Raw genomic sequence first — 21,650 nt, forward strand, 5'->3', positions numbered from 1 at the left:
GTCGGTAGTATTGGGCCCGTACTACCAAAGACACCGGGTCAGTGGGAGACCCAAGTAAGAATCCCTGGATATCGGAGACTGAGTAGGGTTGCGTTATCGAGTGCGATTATACTCGATGGAGTCTCTGATAGTTTTATGTTGTATTTCAGAGACATCATGGTTAGACCACGCCACGGAGCGAGTACGAGCGGTGTGAGTGACGAGGAGATTCGTCAGATGATTCATGAGGAGGTGGCTGCAGCGATCCGGGCTGAGATTCCGAAGATGTTTGGGTCTATTAAGACCACCTTGATGGAGACTTTTGATGAGCGGTACGCCGCATTGACCGAGGCTGCAGCCACTGCAGCTACCGCAGCTGTGGCCGCTGCCAGGCCACAGGGGGGTGACTCGTTGCTGTTTCGGGAATTCAGCAACACGAAGCCACCCGAGTTTGATGGGACGCAGGATCCGATTGCTGCGATGAGGTGGATCGCTGATATTGAGGGGTGCTTCTACACTTGTTCATGTCTGGAGCATCTGAGGGTACGGTTCGCTTTGAACCAGCTCCGTCTGGGAGCGAAGGATTGGTGGAAGTTCGTGACGGCGAACTTCACTTTGGCAGAGATTTCCGCAGTGACATGGGAGGGGTTTACCTCTATGTTCAGAGACGAGTACGTTCCCTCGGTGGAGAGGGAACGATTGGTTCAGGAGTTCTTGACCCTCAAGCAGGGTACTGATTCGGTTGCGGTGATCACACGGAAGTTTCATGAGAGGGCGATGTTCTGCCCCGAGCTGGTGTCCACAGAGCAGGCTCGGATGAGCCGGTACTTGGGTGTTTTGAGGAGGGATATCCGGGAGTTTGTGTCAAACTCCACCTATCATACCTTTGCTGAGCTTCAGGCGAATGCCAGGAAGCGGGAGATCGAGTTGGAGACCCAGGCTAGGGAGGAGGCCGAGTCTCAGCGGGTGGACCGGCGGCCGGCTCAGTCTCAGCCGGCAGCCAAGCGGACTAAGTCCGCCGATTCGAGGACGGGAGGTTCGAAGGGCCGCACTTGTGGAAAGTGCGGCAAGGGTCATGAGGGGACATGTCGATCTGGTGCTTGCTACAAGTGTGGCAAGGAGGGGCACATCGCAAGGGATTGCCCCAAGGGGTTTATGGTTTGCTTTCATTGCAACCAGACAGGCCATCGGAAGGCCGAGTGCCCTCAGCTTCTTCAGGGATCTGCACCTACTGCCACGGCTACTGAGACTCGACCGGTGAAGGCCGAGGCCCCGAGGGCTCGTGGGAGAGCCTTTCAGCTGACTGCGGAGGAGGTCCGCGCTGCGCCCGATGTTGTGGCAGGTATGCTTTATTTCATGTATTTATTTTGATGTCGAGATGTTATGCTTATGTCATGATATGCGTAGGTACTTTCCTTGTGAACTCTGTGCCTGCTTTAGTGTTATTTGACTCGGGTGCGAGTAGGTCCTTTGTATCTTTGGCCTTTAGTCAGCATATCAGCGTTAGTCGTGAGTCGTTGAGTCGGCCTCTGAGAGTTTCCATAGTTGACGAGAGAGTGATTTGTGCCACGGAGGTTCTCCGGGGATGTGTGTTAGAGATTTTCGGGGTTGAGTTTCCGATTGATCTGATTCCTATTGCGATGGGTGATGTCTGTGTCATTGTGGGCATGGACTGGTTGAGGCGATTCGGCGCCGTCATCGACTATGAGCGTCAGCTGGTGAGTATACGAGACCCTAGTGGGGGAGTTCTTTCGGTGTACGGCGAGGGTACCCGTTCGGGATCAGCTTTTTGTTCGGCCGCTAGGGCGAGGCAGTGTCTACAGCAGGGCTGTAAGGGTTTTGTGGCGTATGTGATGGATACGCGGGAGGTTTCCGAGAGACCAAGATCAGTTGAGGAGGTCCCAGTGGTGCGTGAGTTTCCAGATGTTTTCCCCGAGGAGCTGCCGGGAGTACCTCCTGTGAGGCAAGTAGAGTTTGGTATCGATCTGGTTCCGGGGGCCGCGCCTATCGCTAAGGTGCCTTATCGTCTTGCACCTCCAGAGATGCAAGAGTTGTCCTCGCAGCTTCAGGAGTTGCTGGGGAAGGGATTCATTCGGCCGAGCAGCTCGCCGTGGGGAGCACCTATTCTGTTTGTCAAGAAGAAGGATGGTTCATACCGGATGTGCATTGATTACCGGGAGTTAAACAAGTTGACGGTCAAGAACCGTTACCCGTTACCGAGGATCGATGATTTATTCGATCAGTTGCAGGGAGCATCTTGGTTTTCCAAGATCGATCTGAGTTCGGGGTACCATCAGGTGAGAGTGCGGGATGAGGACATCCAGAAGACAGCGTTTAGGACGCGATATGGGCATTATGAGTTTGTGGTGATGCCTTTCGGGCTCACCAATGCCCCGGCCATGTTCATGGATCTCATGAACAGGGTATGCAGGCCGATGTTGGATCGGTCAGTGATTGTATTTATCGATGATATTCTAGTGTATTCGAGATCTAGAGAGCAGTATGAAGAACATTTGAGGGAGGTCCTTGGGGTTTTGAGATCGGAGAAGCTTTATGCAAAGTTCTCCAAGTGTGACTTCTAGTTGCGGGAGGTCCAATTCCTGGGACATGTTGTTAATCAGGAAGGGATATTGGTCGATCCGGCCAAGGTTGAGGCGGTGATGAGTTGGGAGGTGCCGAAGTCACCCTCTGAGATCAGGAGCTTCCTTGGGTTGGCAGGGTATTATCGTAGATTTATTAAGGATTTCTCCAAGATCGCAGTGCCGCTCACCAGATTGACCCGGAAGGGTGTTGCATTCTCATGGGGACCCGAGCAGCAGACCTCCTTTGAGACACTTCGCCAAAGGTTGTGCGAAGCCCCGGTATTAGCTCTCCCGGAAGGGATGGAGGATTTTGTAGTATATTGCGATGCATCGATCTCGGGGCTGGGTGCAGTGTTGATGCAGAGGGGTCATGTGATAGCTTATGCGTCGAGGCAGCTAAAGCCTCATGAGGCGAGATATCCCACGCATGATTTAGAGTTGGGGGCAGCAGTGTTCGCTCTCAAGATTTGGCGTCACTACTTGTATGGGGTTCGATGTATGATATACACGGACCATAAGAGCTTGAAGTATTTGATGGATCAGCCCAACCTAAATATGCGTCAGAGGAGGTGGTTGGATGTGGTCAAGGATTATGATTGTGAGATCCTGTACCACCCAGGCAAGGCTAATGTGGTAGCCGATGCATTGAGCTGCAGGGCGGAGAGCACTCCACTGCGAGATGTATGTTTGAGATTGACTGTGATAGCTCCAGTATTGGATGCTATTCGTGGGGAACAGGCCGAGGCTGTGCGACCAGAGATGCAGAAGAAAGAGCAAGTCGTTGGTTTGGTTTCAGAGTTCGTTACGAATGGACGAGGGCTTATGACGTTTCAGGGTCGGATTTGGGTACCGTTTGTGGGTGGTACGCGTATTACTTTGATGGAAGAGGCTCATCGATCGAAATTCTCGATCCATCCCGGGGCTACGAAGATGTATTTGGATTTGAGGAAAGAGTATTGGTGGCCCTGTATGAAGAGGGACGTCGCATGGTTCGTTGAGAGGTGCTTGACCTGTCGTAGGGTTAAGGGCGAGCACCAGAGACCGCATGGCAAGTTGCAGCCATTGGAGGTTCCCGAGTGGAAGTGGGAACAGATCACTATGGATTTCATCACCAAATTGCCGAGAACTGCCTGAGGAGTCGATGCAATTTGGGTGATTGTGGATAGGTTGACGAAGAGCGCTCACTTCCTTGCCATCAGTGAGAGTTCTTCAGCGGAGAAGTTGGCGGAGATATATGTGAGAGAAGTGGTATCTCGACATGGGGTGCCGATCTCGATTGTTTCAGACCGTGATGTGCGCTTCACTTCCAGATTCTGGAAGAAATTCCATGAGGAGCTGGGTACTAAATTGCATTTTAGTACCGCATACCATCCCCAGACAGACGGTCAGAGCGAGCGAATGATTCAGACGCTGGAGGACATGCTTCGAGCGTGTGTGTTAGATTTCGGGGGTAGCGGGGATGCGTATTTACCCTTGGCAGAGTTTTCCTACAACAACAGCCATCATTCGAGCATTGGTATGCCACCCTTTGAGCTGCTGTATGGTAGGAGGTGTCGGACCCCCATTTGCTGGGGAGAGGTGGGACAGAGAGTGATGGGTAGTACATAGATCGTGCTTCAGACGACAGAGCAGATTCAGTAGGTTAGACAGAGGTTATTGACCGCCCAGAGCCGACAGAAAAGTTATGCAGACAGACGCCGGTCCGAGCTTGAGTTTCAGGTCGGCGACTTCGTACTCCTGAAGGTCTCTCCTTGGAAAGGAGTGATTCGATTCAGGAAGAGGGGCAAGTTGGGGCCTCGGTATATTGGCCCTTTTCGTGCGATTGCGAGGGTAGGCCGGGTGGCCTACCGTTTGGAGTTGCCAACGGAATTGAGACAGATCCACGACACTTTTCATGTGTCGCAATTGAGAAAGTGTATAGCCGATGAGTCGGCAGTGGTTCCGTTAGAGGATATTCAGGTGGATGCGAGCCTGAATTATGCCGAGAGACCAGTGGCCATCAGAGATCGGAAGATCAAGGTTCTGAGGAATAAGGAGATACCTCTGGTGTTAGTTTAGTGGCAGCACCGGAAGGGATCGGAAATGACCTGGGAGCCGGAGCGTGAGATGCAGGAGCAGCATCCAGAGCTATTTTCAGAGTGAGACTTCGAGGGCGAAGTCTAGTCCTAGTGGGGGAGAGTTGTAACAGCCCGGAATTCCAGGTATCGTTATATTTATGATTTTGGGTGTTTTAAGAGGGGACTCGGCGAGTTGGAGCTCAGACTCGCCGAGTAGGATCGCAGATCTGGTCACGGGTTCGCGACTAGATTGAGTGTTACCTTAGTCCCCCAAGCGATTGGAACCCTGTATTGGGACCCTTGGAAGTCCAGAATGTCCCATGCCTGAGCTTTTCGGGAATCAATGGAGGTTTTGGATTGGAATCCTTATGCCTTAGGTCAAAATGTAAATTATGAGCCATGGGGTGTATTATGAGCACCGAAATGAGGACTTTACGTGATGAATCAGTCTAGGAAGGCCAGACCTATGAATGGTCGGAGCAGATCTGACCTTAGAAGGCAGTTTGAGCGGTTGCATGGCATGGACTCGCCGAGTCCAATGAACAGACTCGGCGAGTAGCTTGAAGATTAACTGGGACTCGCCGAGTTGTTCTTCAGACTCGGCGAGTTGAGTCGGGGTGGCCCCGCGATTCTTCCAGGAGGAACTCATCGAGTCAAGGGGGGATACTCGACGTGTAGAAAGGGAATCTTAGAGAATTGGTGAGGACGTCTAGACTCGCCGAGTCGCCCTAGCGCTCGCCGAGTCCGGTCAGGTTGACCGTTGACCAGAGTTGACCTATGTTTGACTTCTTAGGGATAGTCAAACTTAGAAGATAAAAGTGTTAATAAGAGATGTATGATGTTATAGGGAGATTGTAGCTCGGCGGATCGAGCACAAGTGACTTCGGGATTTGCTAGCTTTCGATATTCACGAGGTGAGTCTTCTCACTATACCGTACCCGGAAGGGTTTGATTGTGTGACCGGAAGGTCGGATATGATATGTGATATATGTGCTATATGTGATAAGATATTTGTTATGCTTGCTATGTATGTTTATGTGGGCCGGAAGGAATTAAGTTATGGGCCGGAAGGCGTGTAATCTGGACCGTAAGGTTGGCGTGGGTAGGACCGGAAGGTTTACCCAGCCGGGACGGAAGTCCCCTGAGACACATGGACCGGAAGGTCAGGGCCTGGAAAGGCGTATGTGCGTAAGTTGTATTTTGGGGAACTCACTAAGCATTTATGCTTACAGTTGTTATGTATGTGTTTCAGGTACTAGCGAGGACCGTGGGAAGGCGCCGGCGTTATCTGTACACACTGATAGATGTTTTGTGATCTTGGGGTTTATATGATTTGTATTTTGACAAGACACTTGGAATGTTTATGCCATGTTTTGAATGAAAATACTTTATTTTGAAATGAAAAAATTTGTTTGAAAATTTACGTTGTTACAGCATTTGTGGGTCGTAACCTTACGACACGCTCTTACAACATGCAATGCGTGTCAAGGAAGGCCCCGTCATAAAGAAGACAACACGCATTTGCGTGTCGTAACCTTACGACGCGCATTTACGACTTGCATTGCGTATCATTAAAGCCCCTGCCATAAAGAAAGACAACACACATTTTTGCGTGTCATAATTTTAAATGTTTTAAAAATTATATATTTTGATTGATTTAGAAATTTTCGAATTAAATAACACATTAGAAGTCTCATAATACAAAGGAAAATACAATAAATAAATAAGAAAGATAACTCATTGCACTAATATGTCAAATACAAATAATCATTCCAATAGTAAGTAAATGTAATACATTGCTAATATTGTATAATATTTATTATATAAAAATAAAACTTGTACATTTAAAAGGAACCCGTGAGAAATTTCTCCTTTGACAATCTCAATGGAGCTTTAATCCTTGCAACCTCACCACTTGAAGATGCATCACCACTTTCACATGGGCTTTAAGTGGAATTGATAAAGTTTCCATGTCTCTGATAGATTTCTTGGTAGGATCCCGTCTTCCACGCCTTGCTTAAATAAATATGAGAGCAATGATCAACATGAAGTTGACAGTAGTTGATGAGAAAGTACACAAATTTAACATGAAAAATAGATTTTCTATTCCACGCATTGATTGAGCAATCCATAGAAACACAAACATAAATAACATTATTGGTAGATTAATTCGATTTGATTAAAATATGGTTATTCAAATCAGTTCGTTTTTATTGCATTTGTTTCCACAAAATAACTTTTTTTTAAATATTCTTTACACTTGAATAAGTAACAAATCAAAATCACATTATTATAAAAAAAAAGATATAGAGAGCAAAGGGAATAATAGTTGGTGAAGGGTATAATTGTCAAATACTATGAAAGATGAATGTTTTGTGAACCATGAGATTGTGAAAGCACATATTTGCATTTAGTTTTGTACATCAAATTAAAAGTAAGGTAGATTTGATTATTAAATAAGATCCACAAAGGAAAATAAAATGGACCTGACACATACTAGATGCAACCAAACACAAGAGAGTTAATAATTTAGATGTGGAAATCAATAAAAAGAAACATAATATTCTTGTATTAGGTCTTTAATTCTTACCTATTAATTTTCTTAAGCCCAATATATGAATATATGCAAATAGGCTTAAACCCATCTGAAAGTTGAACTGCCATGTTAAAGCTTATGCATGCATCCTATAGTGGAAAACAAATACATATAAAAATAACCAAAAAGATAAATATAAATTGTTTAAATACTTAATTATAAATTGTATAATTTTTATATTAGAAACCTGGCATGAATAAGCCTAAGACTAGGCTTAAAAGCAGCTCTCTTAGCACTTGTGTAAGCCATTGATGCACCAACTGTTGTTGCCCAAATTGTGCCTACGTATACATTTTTATCAATACTCCATTATATTTTTTTCGGTTTGATTATTAAAAAATTTAAATCTATCATTATGTTGAATAAAATATAAAGTTTATAAATTAAACTAACCAATGCTGGTGAGCTTTTGGTTTGAGACCTAAGATTGCAAGCCTTCCATTTGACCTGCATCATACTTCAAATTTTTTGCTTCATAATATATAATATGAATAAATGAAAAGTAGAATGTCATTAATTTTTTTTAACTGTTAGCAGGATGGACAAGGGCAAATAGACAAATTGTAATCAAAGAGAAAATGGTTGATTACATATATGATAACATTAGGGACAAATGAAGTTGTAAATAAAATTTCAATATGTCCACTCTGTGTAGTTATTGCATTCATTGTGATCATGGGCAAAATAGTCCAACTTTTGTACAATGTGAGTAATAGCTAATATAAAATAATTATATATATATATATATATATATATATATATATATATATATATATATATATATGATGACATTAGGGACAAATGAAGTTGTAAATAAAATTGCAATATGTTCACTCTATGTAGTTATTGCATTCATTGTGAATAGGGGCAAAATTGTGACAACCCAAAAATTTCCACTTCAATAGAAACCAAGTCTGTGCTGTTAACTTTCAAACTTGTGGGATAAGTTTGAGCAATTCAGGATTTACACTTCAGGAAATATTAGGAGAGAGGTTGCACTTGGGTTTTGTGCAACTCCGTTATTCCAAAACTCTATGATATTAGAGTTCATTCCAGGAATTAAATATTTTCTGCCAAAAATCCCAGGACTATATATAGAATTCTGAACCAAATTATTCATTAGTTACAATTCCAACTAGAGAAAAGCTAATTCTCTCTCAAGGACCTTCGGACTTTGGTTCCGGAACGTGAGTACTTCTATCTAGTGTTGTTTTAAAGCTTTATATATGCTTAATACACTAGAAATCATAGGAAAACACCAACATCTGTGAGTTTACCCCCCAAGAACACCTTGGGGAGTAAACTCCACTTCAAGGGCCAAAGTGTGCCCAATGACCCCTAGACCTTGGAAACCAAACATGGGACAAACCTTGACATGTTTAGGCATCAAAAGAAATTAAAATCAAGGACCAAAAGTGAGTTCACGGCCAAGGAAGTTCTTGGGCCGTGAACTCCATTTTAGGGTGCCAAAATGCCCTAAATGCCTTCCATAGCCCAAGAGACAAGCATAGAACTTTACCTAGAGGTGTTTAGGACCCAAAACAACCAAAATATCATCTTCCATAAGTATTTACGGCCGCAAACACATGACCAAATGGTCTATGGGCCGTAAACTCAAAATAGAGGTGTTTTGATGCCATAAACACTTCCAAGGGCTTAGGCATTATTTTAGAATGCTTCTTTATGACCTTTAGGAACCTCATAGGAATATTTGGCCATGAGTTTACGGTTGTAAACTCATTTGGGCCGTAAACACCCCAAAAGTGCCAAAAGATGTGGTCTTTCTCATCCTAGGTTAAAGCTAATGTCCCTAAATCACCCCCTTAGACTTCAAACTTGCACTAACCCATGAGTAACCATGAGTTTACGGCCATAAACTCCCTTGGGCCGTGAACTCATGGTAGTAAACTCATATAAGAGCCTTTATACCCTCCTAGGTTGAATCACATGTGATTCCAACACTTGGTTAAGGTGTTTCCTAGTCCCGGAAGGTGTTTCCTTTCATATAGTTGTTGTAAACACTATATTTATGTCAATATGTGTCCTTATATGTCATTTAGGACTTATTGTGTCTCGAAACTTCATTCGTGGAACTTCTCATCCGTGCGCGCATAACCGTTTGAATCACCCACATCAGGTGAGTTCATACCCCGTAATGAATCTTTTAACTATTTTAATTGTTTTAAGGGGGGGATACAAGTTGAACACAATGATAATTGTGTAATTATTTGTTGTTAATCATTCTTTCAAAATGTTACTTATGTTATTTATAAGTTGTTAAAACATTTCAAACTCTTCTAAAAGGTTATGTTACTTTATGGTTATACAAAACTCCATTTTAAAGTATAAGCATAACTTTGTAGATAAATGAGTCTTTTCAGTAACAGTCCAGTTAGAGCATTAGTAAACTATTATAGGTATAGCTAGGAGAATGCTATTCATTACTTCTAGTACAATAAAGCACACACAGTACACACAGAACAGAACAGAACTATACCAGAACATAACATAACAAACAAGTAAATTTGCTATAGCATGATAACACGCAGACAGGATCTATCTTTAATGTGGATAACGTGGCCTAGCAACTCGTTGCGAAAGTCAACCTTGATTCCCAGAATCTCTCGTAGGGAGAACGTTTAGTATGGGAATTTCTTATCACATTATGACCTTAATAAAACACATATGTTTTTAGGATGTTAGTACCTCCGTATGTCATCATAAACGACATCAGGGTACTCATTTCTCCCATTACTTTCATAAAAGTGTCGGTAACACTTGAAGGTTGATCTATTCTCTAATCGAGGTAGGTTATAAACTAGGGAGAATGTACTTTACAGTTAACAAAGGAACAGTAGAGTCTTGGTAGAATACTGCTTTCAAAACAGTAGGATCTTGGTAAAAAACTGCTTTCAAAACAATCGAGTCTTGGTAGAAGGCTACTTTTAAAAGTTAGGACCATGATGCTAACCTTATGATTCCGTAATGTATACACTATAGGATACATATATGTTAAAGTAGATGCCGGCAGCTAATAGGATGTGTGTTCTTCGCTGTACGTCTTGTTCCCGTTGGATGTAGGTTTACACCGAGGTCACCCAATCTATTATCTACCCGAATCTATATATATTTATGCTTAGTATACATTAAGTAATCATAAGGGTACCAGGTATGGATCAAGTCATAGGACACAGAGTCAATGCACAGTTTTTCTAGTACAAAACTTTCGTTTCAAAGTCAGTACTTTTGGATATACAAAACTAGTGATTTCCCAGTTAAGGGCTTAATCCATTTTATTAAGCCAGTACAGTTTTAAAGACTTTAAGTGAGTTAACTCTATAATACCTTAGTTTATACACCATGTTTATATATAAGACTAATATCCGACAGCTAATAGGATGTGTGTTCTTCGTTGTACGTCCTGTTCCCGTTGGATGTGGGTTTACACCGAGGTCACCCAATCTATTATCTACCCGATACCAAATTATATATAGCAGTATAAACAAAGCTATTATAAAAGTAATCACCATAGTCAATGTTTTATTATAAGAAATATAGGTTTTCTTAAAAGGAACTCTCCATTAGACATAAAGGAACCATTACAAATAACTCCATGAGTAACAAGTGAATACACCATGGTTACATATGACAACGATCTAACAACCAATGGAATGTGTGCTATCCGCCTTACTCACTGTACCCCGTTGGGTTGTAAGTTGAGGGCAGATGCGTACAATCGATTGTTTGTTTACTCCAAGTATATATAACTTGTACCCACTTAGTACTCATAGAAAGGCTTGTAGTGTCATTTTACTTAACTTCCATTAAAGTAGGAAATATAGGATTTTATAGAGGAACATGCGATCATTTCAAAACAGAACTTACAACTTACATCACTTTTACATATATTTTTTTTGCATATTTTACAGCTTACTCACATCACTAAAATCTTATGAACTCACCAGCTTAATTGCTGATCAACTCTTTCAAATAACTTGTATTCTCAGGAGACTATTAGACAGGTGCTCGTGCTGGGACTTCAGAAGATGGAGCATTATAGCTTCAAGTCTTGTTTTGTTATTTGTTTATGACTTCTATGTTTTGTGAACACATACATTGTAAACACTTTCTTTCTATATGAAATGCTTGTTCATTACTTGCTTACCATATACATATCTCGTGATACTTGACATGACGTCCTCCACCCCCGAACGTTTCCGCCGTTCCGGTTTTGGGGTGTGACAAAAATGGTCCAACTTTTGTATAATGTGAGTAATAGTTAATATAAAATGTCATTTACCGTGTTTTTAAGTATTCAATTCAATGTGAAATTTGTATATATGTTGTTAGATGGTGAACGAACATTATAGCTTGTATATACGGTTCTTTCAACCCAGACAAATCCCATCACCCATTTTCACAACATCAATATAATAATCTCTACAAATATTGAAATCACATTCACAATATTGAATAGGAATATGGGTCCCAAAATCATCATTATTTTCATTGAAAATATATCAAGTAATAAACCTAGGTATACCATTAAGTGCAACGACATTATCTATAAAAGTAGCCTGAATGCTTCCCTATAACTATAGAAAAAATAAAAAATCGTTATGTGCCCGATTGCATAAGATAAAATGGGTATGCTCAAGATATCAACATAACTGAATAATTGATCATCACCTGTTGCTTTAAATGCGACGTGTCCACGTCAAATACAAACCCAAACAGTGGTTCCATCTACCTCTAGAATGAGCTAGATAATACACGATCTACAACTATTACTTATCAATTAGTATTTTTTTCAAAATAATTTTGTTTCAAAATCAAAATTCAAATAAGAAAATATAAAGAGATTGGGTATTCAAACAGTACTGGGATTCATAACCGCATTAGCTGCAACTAAAAGCTCTTCACGTCCATCATCAGATCCAATTAAAAGAAACAAAGAACAGAAAAAAATGAGAAATTGTATAGAGATTCTTTGGTAGAGAATAAAAATAAAAAAAATGAGAAAGTCCAATAATAACCTTGACTTATCTCAGGACAAGCACTTGAATCTGGTCAAGAAAATGTTTCCAGATATTTAAGATGAAATTAATGTGAGAGAATCAGATCTAAAAAACTAAATTTAACCTAAAAAGATGAATTTAGGAGATAAGAAAATTCAAAAGAAGTTAAATTTTACTGAAGGGCTAGTCACATTCATATTATGTATCCTGTCAAGGGAAAGAAAAATTAATTAAGATAATATAAAAGTCTATAGATACACTTTTTAATACAATATCAGATAGCAGTCAAGTTACTAACTTCTAGTAGTTGGTATGAAATTTGTCCATGATCTTCATCATCATCGTATGTACCTAATTACAAAGACCAAAAACAAATGTATTTAAGAACAATTTGAAGAACAAGGAGGTGATTATTGGTGCAATATGAATTCTGACCATCGAACAATGCGACAAAATGCCATTTCCCACGATCAGATTTAGTTCACTTTTGCTTAAGTTCCCTTCTTTCTTTTGGATCCTACAATACCATCAAAATGTGATCATCACATCATGTATTAAGATTATAAGAATAGGAACTTATAGTGGAGTTAGATAATAGATGTAACTGAATTAGAGTCACACAAATTGACTTTACCATCTTCAAGATCTTCCAGGTATTTTGGACATCTTTATTTCAAATGTCTCTTTAGTTGGAAATAGAAACAAATGGACTTATTGGGGTCAACATATGAAACGATCTCAGAATGATCCTTTCTCTTTATAATAATCAAATAGTTTGACCTTGGCCCACCCCTTTTGATTGGGAAGAAAAATCTTTCATAGATCACCAATGTTACCATTATCAATTTCCCTGGAAACCTTGGGATTAGACCCCATAAGCATTTTTATTTAAGTTGTGTTCTTAAGATTTTTTCTTCATCATCTATCAATATTTGGTTCAGATCAATTAGGTTCATATCAAGATTCCTCATACTAAAGTTCTCAACAAACTGACCATATGACTTAGGAAGCGAAAGAAGAAGCAAATCAATGGCTTGCTCCTTTAGGAATACGACACCCATCCTTTCCAGCTTGTCAATGTACAATTTCAATTTCAAAACATACGCACACACAAAATTTATGTATTAATGCTTACATGCCAATAGGGCTTGAGTCGTTTCATATCTTTCAACTTGAGAAAAACGTGACGGTGGGAGTGTAACTAGAGGAGGAGGTGGAAGAGTTGAATAAGAATGATGTACAATTCCACCATTACCCAAGGAAGGGAAGAAATTTTGAAGTTGATCAAAATATGGAAGACCATTTCCAGAAGATTGAGCAAAACCATTTCCATAAGAATAAGGAAGACCATAACTATCTTGATTTGACATCTAAAATGTAGGGAAAATAGTGAATTCAAGTTAGTTGATTTTAATCATTAATTATTAACCTAAATTTAAATTAAGACTAGGATCCATATTGTAACATACAAAAAACACGATAAAATTTTCATTTTTAATTTAAAGGAAATCATTGTTTTCAAGCAAACCCATATCAAAATCAAGTATCATAATACAAATATTCCCAAGATCAATGTATCATAAATATCTAAAACATAACACTGAAAGGAGGTGTATGATTACGCCTTCTCCTTGCCTCAATCATCAAAAGTACCTGAAACATAAACTTAAATTGTAAGCCAAAGCTTAGTGAGTTCCCCGAAAGTACCACGCACAATAATAAAAATAATAGCATGCTTACATGAGCCTTCAGCCTAACTGAACCGCCACACTAGGCCTACAGACTATCTGGACCGCTCTCCGAGCCTTCAACATGACTGGACCACCGTGCCAAGCCTACAACCTATCTGGACCGCTCTCCAGGACTTCGACTTGACTGGACCGCCTCGCAGGCCTTTAGTCTATGCGGACCGCCCTGGGTATCTTGGCTTTCATCACAAAGTAGGACCGCCTCAACCCAACTGACCATAACACATCAACATATATCATAATATTCAATAGCTAGCAAATACAGGTATTCATACAGATCTACCAGTCTAACACGTATCCAATAATACAGGTAATCATATAGTTCCGCCAGTCTAATGCGTATTAGTAATCATCAGGTAATCATACTAATCTACAACATACTCAGCATAACATCTATCAATATACTAGGATATCAAATCCAGCGGGGCGACCTTGGTTCCTTAGACCTACAAGTACTGTGAGGAAAACTCAACTATCTGTCTGAAAAAAGGTCGCTGAAAAGGACATAAGTCTGAATATCAGCTCACCCGGTCACCTATTAATTGCAACATGACCATTCTTAACATAAAATCAATATACCCTTAGGTCAAACCTGGCCAAACCCTAGTGAAATTCAAAAGTCAAAAAGTCAACCGAGTCAACTCACCTGAGTATGTTGGGTGTACTCAGCCTGTACGTGAGGAGTACTCGAGCATTGACCAAAAGTGGGGGTTTGACTACATACTTCCCTCGTACACACTTGGCTCCTTCTCCATCTCATTAAGAGTTTAATGCTAAATCCCTTTCGTCTAAATTTCAGATCTAGACACCAAATGTTTTCCTTCACCATAAAGTTTCCAACTTTATGGTCTTGCATGGCCATTAAGTGCTAAATACCACATACCCTAACCTCTTAACCCATTAAGACATCCAAAATCATGCATGGATGAGAAATAATGACCAAGGCCACATTTTTATTCCTTTAAACACTCCAAAACGTCTAAAAGGACATCTTAAATGGATTGGAGTAGCTCATACTCAAAATACCAAACTAATGGAACCAAAAGAACACAAACTTCATGGTCAAACAAGATCTAAGCATAGCTTCATCAAGTTCAGAGATTTTTACCTTCAAATATTGTCCAAATATGATGTGATTCTGGATCCAACATGCTCCATAGCTCTAGGATGATCTTCTCTTCTTCCTACCTCCTAGAAGTTCACCAAAACGAACACACCAAGCTCAAAATGGCCTAAAGAGGATTAGGGTTTGCTAGAGGGACGAAATGGGGATGGAGGCTGATGAAAGGAAGGAGACTTGGGACATAAGGATGCTTAAATAGGGTCCAAAACCTAAAAATTAGGGTTTGGAATCCTTCCATGTATGCCATGCGTACGCTATAGCGTCCGTGCCCCATGCCCAGAAATTACAAAAATGCCACTATGGGCCATTTTTCAACAATCTTCACATATAAGAGCTAGAATGAAATAAATATTCATACTTAGGGTTAAAAATGGAAATACCACAATATCAAGATGTTACAATTCTCCCTCACTTAAATCAGACTTCTTCCTCAAAGTCTGCTACTGTGAATAACTCAGGGTAGTGCTCTCATATCTTGGGTTCACAGCTCCAATCAGAACCTTTCTGATGTTGCCATTGAAACTTAACCAGAGGTACCACCTTGTTGCGCAAGGCCTTCCTCTTTCGATACAGAATTGCCACCGGTCTCTCAGTGTAATTCAGGCGATCATCAACCTGAAGATCATCCAAACGAACAACCGCTAAATTATCAAGAAAACACCTCTAAAGCTACGAAACGTGCATGGTATTATGGATCTAACTGAGCTCCTCAGGCAAATCCAATCTATAAGCTACATTTCCAGCCCTGACAATCACCTGAAATGGCCCAATATACCATGGCCCAGCTTGCCCCTCTTCCTGAAGTGTATTACACCCTTCTAGGGTGACATCTTTAGTAACACCATGTCGCCAACCTGAAACTCCAACTCTGATCGACGCCTATCAGCATAACTTTTCTGCCGATTCTGAGCTATCTGCAATCTCTACCAGATCTGCTTAATAAGTTCTATCATCTAAAGGACTACCTCAGTCCTTCTCATGACCACGTGACCAATCTCTCCCCAACATACTTAGGTACTACACTTTCTCCCATAAAGGAGCTCAAATGGCGGTGCACTTATACTAGAGTGGTAGTTGTTGTTATATGTAAACTCGTCTAAGGGAAGGTAGGAGTCCCAACTCCCACCAAATTCAATTACACAAGCTCGCAACATATCCTCGAGTGTCGAAATGGTCTGCACTCTTTGACCATCTGTTTGCAGATGATAAGTAGTGCTAAGATGCAACCTTGTGCCTAGTTCCTCATGGAACGTCTTCCAAAAAAAGAGATGTGAACCGAGCATCTCGATCAGATACAATGGAGACTAGAATATCATGCCGAGCAACAATCTCGCACACATATAATTCAGCTAATTTCTCAGCCGAATAACTTTCTTGTATGGCTAGAAATTGAGCGTTCTTGTTCAAACAATCCACTATAACCCATATTGCGTCGAATCCCTTAGCCGTATGAGGCAACTTGGTGATGAAGTCTATATGAATATCTTCCTATTTCTACGTGGGAGCCTCCAATGGCTACAACTTTCCATGCAGCCTATGGTGCTTGGCCTTGACCGTCCGATAGGTCAAGCACTTCTCAACATACCAGGCTTTCTCTCTCTTCATGCATAGACACCGGTAACTAAGCCTGAAATCCTGATACATCTTGGTGGCTCCAGGATGTATTGAAACTCTAGACTTGTGTGTGTCTTCCAGCACAGCCTGCCTAATCCCACCAAAATATCGTGTCAGTAGAAAACCTATCAATCTCGCCATTGAGTCACTCCTGCTTCTAGTTCTCTTTCTTGACTCCCTTAGCTTGACCTCCCTAATCATAACCAACAATGACGAATCAATCGAAATCCTCTTACAAAGGCCCCCAATATAAGAACTAGTAGTCTTGCGACTCAAAGCATTAACAACCACATTTGCTTTCCCCAGGTGATACATAATCTCGTAGTCATAATCCATGACTACATCAAGCCACCTGTGCTGCCTCATGTTCAGATTCGGCTGATCCATGAGATACCTCAAACTCTTGTGATCTGTGTACATGTACAATGGACCCCAAAAAGATAATGCCTCCAAATATTAAGAGCAAACACCACTACTCCCAACTCTAAATCATTTTTGGATAACGAACATCATGCATATTCAGCTGTCGAGAAGCATAAGCAATAACCCTCCATCGCTGCAACCGAACTTCCTTCAGGATGATTATGGATGCATCACAAAATCCTTAACACCCTCAGGGAGGGTCAACACAGGGGCCTCACACAACTTCTGTCTTAGTGTCTCGAACGTGTCGTGCTGCTCAAGGCCCCCAACAAAAATCCATGCCCTTCCTCGTCAGACGAGTGAGGGGTACTGCAATCTTGGAGAATTCCTGAATAAATATCTAATAATACCATGTTAATCCCAAGAAAGTCCTAATCTCAGAGGGAGACTTCAGAACCTCCCACTGAATCACGTCCTCAATCTTGGCCGGATCGACCAAAATCTCGTTCTAGTTGACGAGATACCCCAAGAACTGGACCTCCCGAACGTAAAAATCACACTTCGAGAAGTTGGCATATAGCCATTTTTGCCTAAAAACTCCCAAAAGCTCTCTAAGGTGCTCCTCATGTTGCTCCCTAGTCTTGGAATATACCAAGATTTCATCAATAAAGACAATGACTGATTGATCGGCCATTGACCTACCGCCTACATACCCGATTCATTAAATCCATAAATTACACATGAGAATTGGTAAGCCCAAACGGCGTCACCATGAACATGTAATAACCATAACGAGTCTGAAATGCGGTCTTCTCCACATCCTCCTCTCTAACTCTCATCTGATGATACCGCAACCTCACATTGATCTTATAGAAAAAAGATGCACCCTACAACTAATCGAAGAGCTCGTCGATCAGTGGAAGTTGGTAACAGTTCTTCACCATCAGTTTGTTCAACTCCCGGTAATCAATGCACATTCGGTGTGAACCATCATTCTTCTTGAAAAAAATCGGTGTTCCACATTGCAAACTGCTTAGTCTAATAAACTGCTTGACCAACAACTCCTAAAGCTGAGAGGACAACTCTTGCATCTCAGGTGGTGCCAATCGTTAAAGCGCCTTGGCAATCGGAGCTGCACCTGGAACCAAAACAATCTTGAACTCGACCTCCCTCTCAGGAGGCACACCGAGTAACTCCTTCGGGAACACATTGGAAAACTTCTCACAACAGGCACATCTAAAACTAAAACCTCCTTCCTAACTTGGGTGTCAACCACATATGTAAGATAACCCATACACACGGGTTGTAGATACTGCCGAACCCTGGCAGCAAAACAAAAGGCTGATCCAATCCTGGTACCCTCTCCATAAATGATTAGTTCTCTTCCACTTGGGGTTCGAACTACCACCCGCTGTCCTTTGCATTCAATCAAAGTACCAAACCTACTAAACCAATCCATCCTTACTATCACACAAACTTCCCCCCATAGGAATGGTAATCAAATCAATCGGATAAGGAACCAAAAAATCTCCAAGACACAACCATGATAACACTCGATGCAGAAACCCTGTATTTGTTAGCGATAGAAACCCACAACAGACACTCCAACTCTCCAAAAGTCATACCAAAACCCCTATTGAAAGACTGAGATGCAAAAGATCGACTCGCACCTGAGTCAAATAACACAAGTGCATGCCATGATTCACTATGGAGGTACTTAACAGAACTACAATCAGAAGCATAAAATAAAATATCTCGACTGAATAATAAATAGAAACATACCAGTAACGATGTCTGCCCTAGCCTTATCTACCGTAAGCTGGAAAGTATGGCCCCAAGCCCTTAGGGGCTTCACCCTACCTCAGTGTCCATCTATGATCCTAGGAGTAACAGTGGCTGGTTCCTGCACAGGCCTGGCGGGAAGTAAGGGATAATGGGCCTTCATAAAATACCAGTAACGACAATCATCTCTCGTATCTTATCATCGGTTAACCCTGGCCTATCATGGCCACTTGCTCCCGATCTAGAACTTAACCCCTTCATGAATTCCATACTAAAAATAAACCAGAATATATAAGAAATGCCACAATTCATACCACCATACTAATCCAAGATAGATGAAACCCTCTAGTCTTGTGACTTCCTTACTATACGTATAAGTCTTCTGATTCCAGTAGTACCGACCCATACTAATTCCCACGCCTACCTGTATTTATCGCAAAGCATCATCACCCAAAACAAATACAACAACTAGGATACACATGCATCCTATCTCACTCTATCGGGAATCCTCACATGGTCGGCTTCTTACACATATACTCATGCATGAAACATCCACCAAACCCTATAGCCACTCATTTATGCTAATCATACATAACACTGGATCCTATAGACATTCGAACACTTGATTCTACCCTAAGACCACAACAAGACAACGAATATGAAGTAAGTCCAAATCAAACATTCACAATAAAATCTTAGTTATGTACACCTATGATGCACACACTAAGAAACTATAGTTATGATGTTAATTTCATACAAGAAGTTCTCCCAAGATATTAGACATCATACATCATGTAATTCTATCATGCAATTCCTGAAGATCCTTAGCCTATCACTAGCATGCAGTTTTATCATGATTATCATAAGCAAATAATAGTGTGGGTAACTTAGGATATACTTTCTTCTCCGGTTGATCATACACATCACGTCCTTCTCTAGCTACCTTTGAAATCTATTTTGAAAGCTATTTTGAGATTTATTTCAAAAATTATCTTGAAAACTTGTATAGATCCTTACTTGAGTATGGATTCACATGAATGCTCATCCAATTCACTCGAACCAAGGCTCTGATACCAACTTGCAGCATCCCAAAAACACAATAAAATTTATCATTTTTAATTCAAAGGAAATCATTGTTTTCAAGAAAACTCATCTCAAAATCAAATATCAAAATACAAATATTCCTAAGATCAATGTATCATAAATCTTTAAAACATAACGCCAAAGGATGTGTACGATCACGCCTTCGCCTTGCCCCAATCATTAAAAGTACCTGAAACATAAACTTAAACTGTAAGCCAAAGCGTAGCAAGTTCCCCCAAAGTACCACAAACAACCATACAAATAACAACTTACATACGTGAGAATAAGCTTGACTGGACTGCCGCACTAGGCCTACAAATTATTTGGACCACTCTCAAAGCCTTCAGCATGACTGGACTACTGCGTCTGGCGTACAACCTATTTGGACCGCACTCTGGGCCTTTGACTAGACTGGACCGTCTTGTAAGGCTTCAGTATATCCGGACTGGCCTGTGTATCTTGGCCATTAGCAAAAAGTAGGACTGCCTTAACCCAACCGACCATAACACATCAACATATATCATAACAATCAATAGCTTACAAATACAGGTAGTCCTACAGATCTACCAGTCTAACACATATCCAGTAATACAGGTAATCATCAAGTTTTACTAGTATAACGCGTATCAGTAATCATTAGGTAATTATACAAATCTAACGCATACTCAACATAACATCTATTAATATACAAGGATATCAAATCCACTGGGCCGACCTTTGTCCCTTCAACCCACAAGTACAGTGAGGAAAACTCACATCTCAGTCTAAAAAAAGGTCACTGAATAGGAAACAACTCTAAATATCATCTTACCCAGTCACCTATTCATTGGAACATGACCAATCTTAACTTAAAATCAAAATACCCAAAGTACCCTTAGGTCAACTTGGTCAAATCCTGGTCAGAGTCAAAAGTCAAAAAGTCAATCGAGCCAACTCAACTGAGTACTCTTAGCATAATCAGCCTATACACGGGGGCGTACTCAAGCATTGACTAAAATTCGGGGTTTGACTGTGTACGCAAAGCGTACCACTTGGTATGCCCAATGTATGTGCTTGGCTCCTTTTCCGTGTCATTAAGAGCCTAATGCTTAATCCCTTACGTCCAAATTACAAATCTAGACCCCAAATGTTTTCATTGGCCATAAAGTTTCCAACTTTATGGTCTTTCATGGCCATTAAATGGTAAATACCAAAACCCTAACCTCTTAACCCATTAAGACATCCAAACTCATGCATTGTAACATACACGTTTTGAAATCGTGTTTTAAGTAAATAATATTATGAAATATTATGTGAATTTGAATGTTGAGTTCTAACAGACAGTTTTTACTAGAATTAAAGTAAAACTACGCTTAGAATCATTCAGAAAGTATTGGAAGTCTTATGAGATTCCAATCAAATGTGAAATAGTGAAATTTAATGAAATTATAAAATTTGGAATAGGTGAAATTTTATTATTGAAAGTTGTAGATAATCTCGTTAGAAACATTTAGGCGAAAACCTCATCGAAATCCGAGTTATAACGAAGAAGTTATGACCAATCGAAGATCCGCGACAAAACCGGCACAACGCCGAATAACGTAAAAAGTGAGTTTTTGATAAACTACTTTTTAGCCTTATTAATCTAAATGAAAGTTGTTGTATTCGTTAAACCGAGAAATTCGATAAAAAGAATGCCAAAATCTGACTTCGTATGAGGAAGTTA

Source organism: Lactuca serriola, chromosome 5 (assembly GCF_051521515.1).
Source record: "Lactuca serriola cultivar US96UC23 chromosome 5, Lser_US96UC23_V15, whole genome shotgun sequence".
In the NCBI taxonomy this organism is placed as follows: domain Eukaryota; kingdom Viridiplantae; phylum Streptophyta; class Magnoliopsida; order Asterales; family Asteraceae; genus Lactuca; species Lactuca serriola.